Here is a 12,215-nt window from a genome sequence, read left to right as displayed (position 1 = left end):
AAACATCAACACTGGAAAGATGCCATGACAGAAGAATATAACTCTATACTTAAGAATGATGTCTGGGATATTTTTTCTAGATCGAAAAATAAATCAGTTGTCTCCTCCAAATGGCTATTTAAAATAAAACATGCTGCAGATGGAAGTATTGACAAATATAAAGCCAAGTTTGTTGCTAGAGGATTCTCCCAAAATGAAGGAATAGACTATGCTGAAACTTTTGCTCCAATAGCCAGGTATACCTTTGTCAAAACTGTTTTAGCCATTGCTGCATCCAAGGGATGGAAAATTCATCAAATGGATTTAAAAACTGCATTTTTGAATGGTGTTATATAAGAGGAAGTATATCTTGAACAACTAGAAGGATTTGAAGTGTACAATAAACAAACTCATGTATGCAAATTGAAAAAGGCTTTATATGGATTGAAACAAGCTCCCCGAGTTTAGTATGAACGGATAGATCAGCATCTAACCAAACTTGACTTCAGTAAAAACATTGCAGATCCAAATTTATATTACAAAGTAATACAGGGGGATATGTTAATTATAGTTTTATATGTTGATGATCTGTTGATTACAGGAGAAGATCATTTTGTTGAAAAATGTAAACAAGCTCTCATATCTGAATTTGAAATGAAAGATCTAGGAATACTACACTATTTCTTAGGACTTGAAGTATGGCAACATTCAAAAGGGATCTTCCTAAATCAAGGCAAGTACACTCTGGATATACTTAACAAATTTGGCATGTTGGATAGCAAGGCAATGAAAACTCCTATGGAAACAAATCTCCTGAAACTAAAAGAAGCAACTGAAGATTCTGAAAGTGTTGATCCTACTCTATATCGACAGATAATTGATTCTTTAATGTATTTGGTGAACACAAGACCTGACATTTGTTATGCTATAAATGTTCTCAGTCAGTTCATGTGCAAACCTAAACAAACCCATTTGGTGGCAATAAGGCACATTCTCAGATATCTTAGTGGTACTATTGGATATGGTCTCAAATACTCTAAAACTGAATTAAATTTGAAGGGATACACAGATTTTGATTGGGCAGGAAATTCAGAGAATCGTAAGAGCACTTCAGGATGTTGTTTTACTTCGGGCTCAGTAATGATATCTTGGTTTAGTCAGAAGCAGTCTTCAGTAGCACAGAGTTCTACAGAAGCCGAGTACATAGCTACATCTATGGGAGCAAGAGAAGCTGTATGGTTGAGGAAACTTCTATTTGGATTATTTGGGAAGCCACTTCCACCTACTACTATTTATTGTGACAACCAGAGCTGCATCAAGCTATCTCTTAATCCTGTGTTTCATAACAGATCAAAACACATCGAGATACCTTACCATTATGTTCGAGACATGGTTGAGAAGGATGTAATCAAGCTGGAATATATTAGTACAGAGGATCAAATTACAGACATTCTTACCAAACCACTTGCTAAGACAAAGTTGGAATTTTTCCATAAAGAACTTGGTATGATTGTAAAATCTGAGGACATGTCTAAGAGAAATTAATTATTGTACATTATTTTATATATATATAAAATAAATAAAACCTGTGTTAATTCTTAAGAATTGACAACTTCAAAAGGGTTTTCACTTGTATCAAGAGAAGTTGTTGTAAAGTGACATCCTTACAATAACTTGTAGCATGATTCATTTTTATGAAAGTGTTTCATGTAAGGGCTTTATCTTGTAAATCAAACAACTAGGCAGTTGATATCATTAATTTGGTTATCTACAAGTTGTTTGTATAGATATATTTTCGGTACTTGGTGTATATCATGCTCTAATATTTTGGTAGGCCATTACCACACTGAGCATTTGGCGATCATCATTAAGTTGATGTTTCTTATAGGCCATTTCTTTTGAGAGATTGGTGAATATCATGAAATTGATATTCTTGTAGGCCAAACTCTCACATGTTACAATGTTTTATATTTGACATTGGATAAAAGAAGTCTTCTGATCAAAGACCTCTTATACGTGTTTACCCTACTAATCTAAGAGGGAGTGTTAATGTATAGATTAGTTGGAGAGTTATTCATAACTCTTATAAATTATACTTATGTCATCTTATATATGCGATATTTGATAAACATATATATATATATACTGTTATTCTAAATATAAACCAAAGACTTAAGTTATGATTATATATCTATTCACATTAAATTAGAGGTTCATCGGTATTAAATATAAACCTGACTTAATATTATCAGGTGTCAGTTTATATTAGACTCGGTATACATTTGTTTTCATATATGTTATCGGGCACATGTATTATATCAACTGCGCTTAGTTATGAATAGCCACAAATAATAGACGTGACTCAAATATGAGTCACGGTTATTAGTCGTGACTCCTCTATATACTACTTGAATATATATATTCATTGATCTCCTCTGCTTTTAAATACAACGAACACATAAATAATTAAGTCTTCAAGTTATTGAAAGCAGGGAAATTTTGAATATCGACTTCCACGATATTAGAGTGCTGGAAACATTTCACACCATATTCAATCATTCATCATATTCTGATCTTGAACAAGTGATTCAGCAAAATATAAGAATTAAGTCTGATACACTAACAGGACGACTTCTTATATAAATGCTTTGAGAGGTGTAGGCTAAGAACATGGGACCTTTAACCAAAATCAGGTTCTCCGGATGCAATTACATGTAAAGTGATTTACATGTAATAGTTGTTTTTGATGTGAACATGCAATTAGGTTCGGAGGATGGAAATGCATATAAATGGGAATGGAGAATGAGATTACATGTAAGCGTGGATAAAGGATGGGAATACATGTAAACGCATACGAAGAGTTAGATGCAATGTGCTTTGGAATGTGATGATGGATGTGAAGTGAACAGATGCACTTGCATGAAAAGGTGAAAAATGAAATGAAGGGAAATAATCTCACTTTCTCGAGAAAGAACTTGCAACTTCTTCGAAAAGAAGAAAAACAAAACAAGCAAAAAACCAACAAAATCAAACACAAAACAAAAACATACCTTTGGTCTTTGACTCAAAAATGACAAGAACATTGCTCTATTATTTTTAAATTTAGAATTAGGGAGTTAATTTTTGGATCTGTTGCAAATGATACCATGTAAATTTTTGGATCTGCTGCAAATGTACTAAGCACTGCCATAATATTTGATATCGTTTTCCAAATGGCAGAAACCTCTTATTTATAATGAGCAAAGGCTAAGAAGAGCACGTCCCTCATGTCCCTTCATGGGACATGTCTATTCGTTAATTTGATAATTAATATACTAATAAATATAATCATTGTTATATATATATATATATATATATATATCATTATTTATTAATTTCTCATAGAATAAACTTATATCTCATATATAATTATATATACCCATAGTTTTATCCGACTAAAGCTACCAAACATCAACACTTCCTCTTAGCTAGGGAGGATAAACAGAAGACATATATTACACCACTGGTAATCTTTAAGAATGAATCTTTAATCGAAAGATTTTCACTATTTTGATATCATGAGTATTGACCTTTAGAATATCAACATATGATATTCATAAAAAATCTGAGTAATCGTCTCCAGAATATCAACACTTAATATTCACCATGTACTCAATAAGGCAATGGTCTCCACAATATCAACATACGATATTCACCATTTTGATATCACATTTGAGTATTGGTCTCTAGAATATCAACATATGATATTCACCAGATACTCTTTGAGTAATGGCCTCCAGAATGAGATGCAAGATATTCACCAAGTATTGTGAGTAATGGCCTCTAGAACATCAAGTCATCTGATATTCTCTGCATACTTATGTAATGACCTCTAGAACATCAATTTGCATAACATTCACCATATACTCAAAAAGTGTTTATAAGGTATGTGCACATGCATTTTCATAATGCTTACCATATAAACATCCACCATGCAAGGTATAATCTATTATGATCTGCATAGACATCGTAAGACATCTATCATAATAGAAAATTAAGTTCTTGTAAGATCGTCACCTTTCAATAACTTTTGCAAATAAAAGTGACCTCATTTGGAAGTTGTCACTTCCTCATGATGTACACAAGGGGTAGGCCCATTAAAGTCACATAGTCACAAAGTATATTCATGAAGTACAGTCCTTTGACTGCTACAATTGATCATTGAAGAATCCATCTCAACATAGTTCACTCGCTCTGAATCAATATATATCATATCCTCTATCTGCTCCTTCAGATGGATGTATCAGACTCCCTCTAAACATCATTTTTTTGAGCCCCTTTATCTTTGAAGAAGGGTTAGACTTCCTCTGAATATCAGTCTCCCTTTTCTTGCAATAACATTCTTAGAGGAAAAGATCAAGGCAAATATTGTATTCAAGAATAATAAATAATAATAAAATCACTCCAATATTCTGCACACACATTCTCCTCACAATTCTTATTTCTTTTACATGTTAAAAAAATGCATTCCTTATGATCCCATATATACTTATCATGTATATATATATATAATTTAAATAAAATATTTCAAATGTGAAAGGAGAACCTTAAATAATATACCTAACTTTTAATCTAATAGGTAACTTGGTGGAATTTATATTAAATCCAGGTTTGTTAATTTCCCATTCAATTACCTATGGGTCCCTCTATAGTAGGCCCGACCAAAAGGGTAGGTTGTAATTTGTTTGCAATGCCATATCAATATTTTGATCCACTTATAAACTTGCCTTTTTACATTACTCAATCTCATTTAACATCCATATGGGGGTTGAGCATTTAAGGGTAAGGCTGCATCACTCTATGTGGAGCCCCCCCTGATGGCACTAAAGCTCGTTAAACATCACTTTCCCATCTTTCTTTGTGGAAATTGTGGCTCCTTTCTATGTTTTCCGCACTTAGATCCCATTTTCAGTGTGTTCTATTATTTTTCCCAATCTTGTCCATGTTATTCGTGTGATGACATTATAATAAAATTGCCACTATGTGTGGCACTATTGTGGAATGATGATCATTTGAACCAATTACCACTAAGAAAAGGCTGACCATAATATATGTTTGTGTTATGGGCAATATCTTGAACATAATCGCTATTTCAGAGTATCTATTTTTGTATTGTGGCTTTTAATGATTCTTTGTATCTCATATCTTCTTTGACAATCTCTTACCTTTTCCTTATCTTATACTTGGTGCATAGAAAAAATTCACAACAATTTATTTTTGTATTTTTGTCACTTTTACAACCTGCATAACTCCCTTATCAGACAGACAATCCCTCATTACAATCCCACCACATTATCTTCAATTAAATGAGGCACAGTAGATAACATAATATTTTGGGGAAGTTTCTATCAAGTTACAACCGACTGGAAATTGCTACATCTATTGCTCGAACCATGTATACAACCCGACTGTACAAATCTTTAGCAGTATATGTTTTAATGTTATAAGTTGAGTTTAACAGTGACTAATTTTCCACTATTTAAATTGATATAAACCAGTGTTCAAAATATTGATTGGCTTCAATACATAGTTCATTGTCACCTCTACAAGTGGCATTTTCAGATTGATACATATGCACCATACTAACCAACACCAAAAGTATCCAACTTACATTTCTTTATTTGTCTGTGTTGTATAGATTCTCTAGTGCAGATGACAAGGAGATCAGCATTGGAAATATTGTCATGTCTTCACCGTTGATGTTAAGACTTTGCCAAGGCCTATCTAAGTGCTCAGTAACCATGCTGGAGATTGTGGTTTGCAGTTAGTCAAATTTTGATAATATTGAGTCAGATCATTGTCTGTAATTTGATTACAATCTATCTTTTATGTGTGGAGAGCAGCACCTCTTTGACTGATATTTTTGCATTCATATCAATGAAAGAGTCCAAAAATAGCATCGATAAAATTCTTCCTAGGAAAATTAAAACAAATCTATTTTGTGCAGATCCTCTTTCATACAATTCTTCAACAGACCGTTGCAGTATTGTCCATTTTTTTTTATAATTTTAAAATATTTCTAAAGGTCTGAAAGCCCTGGTAAGGAACCCGCTCTAATGTCATATTAATTTTTGGATGTATTGCATATGATACCATATTAATGTTCGGATCTGCTGCAAATGTACTAAGCATTGCCATAATATTTGGTATGTGTTTTCCAAATGGCAGCAACCTCTTATTTATAATGAGCAAAGGCTAAGAAGAGACACGTTCCTCATGTCCCTTCATGGGACATGTCTATTCGTTAATTTGATAATTAATATAATAATAATTATAATCATAGTTTTATATATATATATATATATATATATATATATATATATATCATTATTATATTAATTTCTCATAAAATAAACTTATATCTCATATATAATTATATATATCCATAGTTTTATCTGACTAAAGCTACCAAACATCAACATAGGGGAAATTCTAAGCACTCAAAAATGGAATTCTCATCTTATTTAAAGAAAATTTGCACTTTACATGGCACATCTTGGAACAAATGTACGAGGATGAATGAAAAGATGCAATGAAATAACAAGGAATTGAAAACTTCAACTTACTTGGTGATCAAAGAGCCAAATGTGGAGGATTGATAGGTTTGTAGAAAAATTCTCCTCCAAACTCGAATCCACAAACAACTATATTGACTTCTTCAACATTGCAAGTAATCGCCATTAATGAGTAATCAATGGGCATTTTTGCGTGGATATGCCAAAAACATGCCCTCCAATCTCTAACACAAAGCCCTTTTTGCAAAATACCAGACTCTTAACATTTGTTTGCAAAAACACAGTCTCAAGCTGCCATTACATGAATCGGTTTTGGCATTGAAAGGAAAAAATATGTTAATGAATAGCAATATCAAGGATTAAAACCTCAAAACAACTCCATCTTGGTCAAAAACGTCAGCTGCAAACACCAAGTATGGACTTTTTTACAAAAACATGTCTTTAAATCACCATGAAATGTAACGTTTTTGCATGAGATTCAACGTCTAGTGCATGAGAACGCATGAAGGGACAAAAAAGACCTTAGTCTCATGGATTTAAAGCCATGGAATGGATAGATCTGAAGTTTTCTAGCAAAAAAGTGTTCTTGATATGCATGAACGTGGACGTTTTTTGCCCTCTTGCAAAATCGTGGTCTTAAGATGTATTTGCATGTGTTTCAAAGGAAAATCGCACTCTATTAGAGAGTTTGCATATTTTAAAATGTATGCATATGGAGGCAAGAGACAAATCGCACTATACAAGCCTCATTACATGTTTAAAATGTATAGGAATTAGTCTCTTATGCAAATTGCACTCATGGAGTGCATTTGCATGTTTTCAAATACATGCATTTATAGTCTAGATGCAAATTACATTCTAGAAGGGGCATTCCATGTTTCAGAAATTGTCCAAACCAAGCCTATAGTGCAAAATCGCACTCTCCAAGGGTCATTGCACATGCATTTTCATGTCTTTGAGCCTTTAGATGCAAATCCCATTCTAGGAGACCCATTGCATATTTTAAATTACATGCATTTACATGTTTACGTATTTCAAAATGACTCTCTAGTGTAAAATTGCATTCTCTAGAGGCATTTACATGTAAATGGTTTGGATAACATGTACCTGCACAACTTAAGTGATCAATTAAGCACGTGTCTAATTGATTTTTGAGAAAATGTCACTTAATATTGCTATATTTAGCACCAATATTTGGGATATCTCATTATTGAAACAGACTCAAAATCATTTTCTGAAGTTCTGTCAGTATTGAAATATATGAGTCTACCACAGACAAGTGTAACAACTAAATTGATAATAGTGAAGGGACACAAATTCTAGGATAGCTTTAAGCAAAGAGAAAATTGAGTTTTAAGTTGCATCACAAAATGTTTTTGAGTTTTGTGTACCAACATTTGTGTTGTAGCTCATTCCATTATCTGAGGATTTTAGAAAGAACAATACCAAGACATGTAGTATCTAGTTATGGAGAAAGTACATGGCTTAGAAAAAGTAAAAAAATACCTTGTCAAATTACAGAAGCAGTTAGCCAAAAATCTCCCACCATTATAAGAAATAAAATAATAAGCATCTATGATGAGTACAACAAATTCCCTCAACAGATTCAAAAACAATTGCCCTTCATGGATTATGTGGACTTATCCAACGCTGCAAAACAAGAGTGATCTAGCAAAAAAGAAATATTATGAATTGGCCCAACATCTCCTTGCAAAAGGAAGGTGCAAAAATTATATGACAATAATCAACTTGCTAGTGGTCTTAAAAAGGAAGAGCAACCCACTTATGATCATGTGGAAGGTGCTAAATGTAATGTCCCCATCTTTTTAGCCTTTTAGTGGAGTTCTTAGCCTTTGCATTCTCTAAAGGCTAAGTGGAGAAATAAGGAAAAATTGATTAAATTAATTTCTTATAAAGTCATTAGATAAATTAAAATTAAAAGGTGACTTTATATTTAATTAATTTAATTAAAAGTAACTAAAGTAAATAAATAAATTAAAAGAATCTTCTAGAAGGAGGAATTAAATATTATTTTATTTTTCAAAGAAGGAAGTCCATCTATTGGAGGAAAAGAATAAATAGGGAGGGGAGCCTCATTGTTGAGCATTGAATATGTTGTCATCTACTCTTCCGGATAGCTTGTGGAGCCAAGGGTTTTTTATTTCAGTTAGCCATTGAAGAACACAAACTCTTCATTGGGAGCTGCTTTGAGGTAGTGAAATATCTACCGAATTGTGGCAACAAGAGGGCTCCATTCGGGAGTTCTATTTGGGCTTTAAAGAGAAGGAAAGACATCTATGGTTTGAAGATTTTCAAATATATATCAATTTGCAGACCTATAATTTCATTTGGCAACCATTAAAAATCAGAACTGAAGCAATCATTTCATGAGACATTTGTTGTTACAGTAATTGTGCTACAGTATATGCTACAATACCCACGCTACAGTAACTCGTAAACAGTGTCACGCTACAGTGCTGGGCATTCATTAGTGCGGATTCAGAGCATTCGTTTGGAAAAATTAGTGTGCATGTTTTTGGAGTTAGAGGTGCTTTGCATTGAGGACTATTATATCATTCATTGAAAGCAATTGCTTCATGTTATCAGATCATTTGGAGGGCAGATTGCAGGTCTGATATAAATTTTACCAGGAAATAACAGTCATTTGTGTAAATCAGACTAGAACAAGGGCAGCCCAAATAATAAATTGATCTGGCTTGTGAGAGGACAGTTGGACATCAAATTTGTTGAATCATCACCTATCAGCCAGGGCGTCATCATTCCAATCAGTTTCTTTTGTCTTTTGGACTTGATAGCAATGCATAAGATAATAGTTTGAAATCAGCTGTAGGTGTTTATTGCAGATCAAAATCTGGCATTATAGGAGTCATAAGTTTTCAGCTGTAGGTTGCATTCATTTCAGCAAATATCATATTTATATATAATTGTAATTTGCCAAGAGTCTTGGCTAATTGAAATCAGCATTGTATTGGAAGGGCATTGCAATGAAGGAGGAATAAGTAGTTGTTCTAAATCATTGTATTAGTTTTGATCTTTGTACAAGGATGTATGACAACTGTTTGACAAAATACCAGTTAGCTATAGGTGCAAGTTCTTTTACTTAGAAGTCATTGATATGCATTGTAGATGATTAAGAGAATTCATCCATGCCTTTGGATGTGAATTTATGCATTGTAGTATTGAATTTTAATCGTTTAGAGTACTTTGATATCATCTTCAAGTATTTATACCAGACTGATAACTCAGACCAGCAAGTTGGGAAGTTGCATTCAATTTGTTTGACAAAATTTCAAGGGAACAAAGAGGAGTTTTTGAGTCAGCTCAGGCTAGGCTCATTACACTAAACATGGTACATATCTATTGACGGGTAGTGTGGAGGTAGAGGTTTCTTGCGGGGCTGTTGATACTAGTGCTCTTGATGGACATCTTGATAACACATTGGAGAAGATTGTCTAATCAGCCAACAATGAAGACTCAATACCTTATGTGAGTGATGATGCTGATACTGAATTAGACCTATGGGTCTCTTCATATGGTATGGATCTTTCTTGTGACGAATTTATTTTTGAATATGATGTTGCCCCTAATCCTTTGTCACAACTGAGTATAAAAGATGACATTGATGATATGGATGTATATGGTGACACACTTTCTCCCACCTCATGCGCATTTGACTTATCTCAAACACCGACTAGGTCACCTTATTTGAAAAGCCAAATGAAAGTAACTGAGAATAAGATTATTTTTGTTTTACCACATTCTGACAACACATATGAGATGATTGAAAAACGTTATTGAAAGGATCAATTAGAGAGAAGACATAAGAGACTCGTAGAGGAGTTCTCACATCTGCTTCTGATAAAGGAAGGGATAAAAACAATGAAATCAAACTATCTACATCTTCTTTCAAATCATGATCAATCTTCACAATCTCACAAAGATTTACTCTAAGGCCTTAAAGAAGAAGGAAGAAGTGGACATCCTTTCTTGCAAGGTCACAAATTCTACAGACATCCTAGAGGCTTCCTTAGCAGCATTTCAAGTGACAGACAATCAGATTCTTGAGCTTAATCAGGAATTAAATTTGGCACATTCTACCTTGGCTCAACATTCAGACATAGGAATTGATGAGATTGCCAATGATGACAATGAGAGGATTGACCATAAGGAAGACAACCATGAGAATTCTGATAATTTTGATAGCAGTTATATATCTACACAATGGCACTTGGATAGAGATGAAACAAGTAAAAATGAGTTAGATATCTCACTTGATGGTGATCACTTCATTGATGCAGATATTGATTTGAGTGTTGGTACTTATGGTGATTCTATAAATCCCAAATTGCCCTTAATGTATGTTGATAGTTTCTACCGATTATCTAGAGACATACCACCTAGTTTTCATGAGATGGCAGATATGTATTTGCTAGCCGGTGATTTTATCTTTATGCACACTCCAACTGTCACCGGGTTCTACATTTGGTCTACTACTTTTTTTTTCTGTTTTGGCTCAGCCTCTAGAGGTTAGCGAGTTTCACGTTGATTTGTGGAGATACCTCACCTTGAGACACACACCTTATGATATGGTTACCCTTCCAACACATAGGCACAATGATAGGAGTGACATCATCTATATTGTTGGTCCAGTTTAGGACAGCATTATGTGGTGGACTTATGAGTCGAACTGCATGCAAATCCGCAATTTCGGTCGAATGATCTATTTGTTCAATTGGTTGATCCAGAATGATAGGTTGTTAGACATCCATTACTCCTCCTATTCTATATTGTTGGTCCGGTTTAGGACAGCATTATGTGGTGGACTTATGAGTCGAACTGCATGCATATCCACAATTTTGGTCGGATGATCTATTTGTTCAATTGGTTGATCCAAAATGATAGGTTGTTAGGCATCCATTACTCCTCCTAGGATCATATTGATAGGATGGTTTGGAATCCAGGTGTTGATTAGATGTATGCTTGGCATTTTGAGGATTTTGTTGTACTACTACACACTTTGAGTTTTGATGCAATTATGATCAGAGCCGTGCAGGCTACAAATACATCAATACTTACAAATTGACATGGGATCTAGATATCTAGTTGATGGATGAGTTGCACTTGGACACCTTGCTTCGTAGTGTGGCAGGATGTGTTTTCAGATTGAGCTATAGAGCTACCTACAGATTTATATGGGATCTTGATATTGATTGCTTGAGAAGAGGCAATCTCAAAGAGGGAGGATTGTAATGTCCCTCTTTGGGAACATTAGAAAATTACTAGCCCAACTTATAAATTAATTAAAAGTGACTTTGGAGTTAAACTAAAACAATTTAAAAAGTCTCTTTTAATTAATAAGGGGAAAGGGGGACAACGGGAAAATAAGATAAAAGACAGAATGGGAATCTGAAGAATCGCAGATGAGCATTAAAAGAGAGAGTCTCATTTTCTTTCAAGCATGCTTGGATTATTGTTTGTTCGGAGAATTTGAGTTTTTCTTGGAGAAACATTGGGAGAGTTTACATCTTTCATTTTAGAGTCGAGGACGCAAACCTTCAAGCCATCTCTGGTGGATTGGACATAGCCTTGGTTGAAGACAAAGTCCACACGGAGTTCACAGGTTCTTTTATATGTTTCCAATCTGACTGCTATTGCTATTTT

The 12,215-nt window shown here is 33.9% G+C and overlaps 2 protein-coding genes across 4 annotated transcripts in view; one reads left to right on the top strand and one right to left on the bottom strand.

Annotated features, from left to right (window-relative positions):
• The window catches only part of LOC149578608 (uncharacterized), a 177,928-nt gene that overhangs the window by 74,521 nt on the left and 91,192 nt on the right, over positions 1-12,215 (top strand). The gene's annotated exons all lie outside the window — the stretch shown is intronic.
• The window catches only part of LOC149578609 (uncharacterized), a 167,641-nt gene that overhangs the window by 73,980 nt on the left and 81,446 nt on the right, over positions 1-12,215 (bottom strand). The window lies entirely within an intron of this gene.

Source organism: Cupressus sempervirens, chromosome 1, assembly GCF_028749045.1.
Source record: "Cupressus sempervirens isolate cs-2001-9-10 chromosome 1, ASM2874904v1, whole genome shotgun sequence".
Taxonomy (NCBI): Eukaryota; Viridiplantae; Streptophyta; class Pinopsida; order Cupressales; family Cupressaceae; genus Cupressus; species Cupressus sempervirens.
The sequence above is the reverse complement of the archived record's forward strand: the minus strand, read 5'-3'. Positions and strand labels throughout refer to the sequence as shown.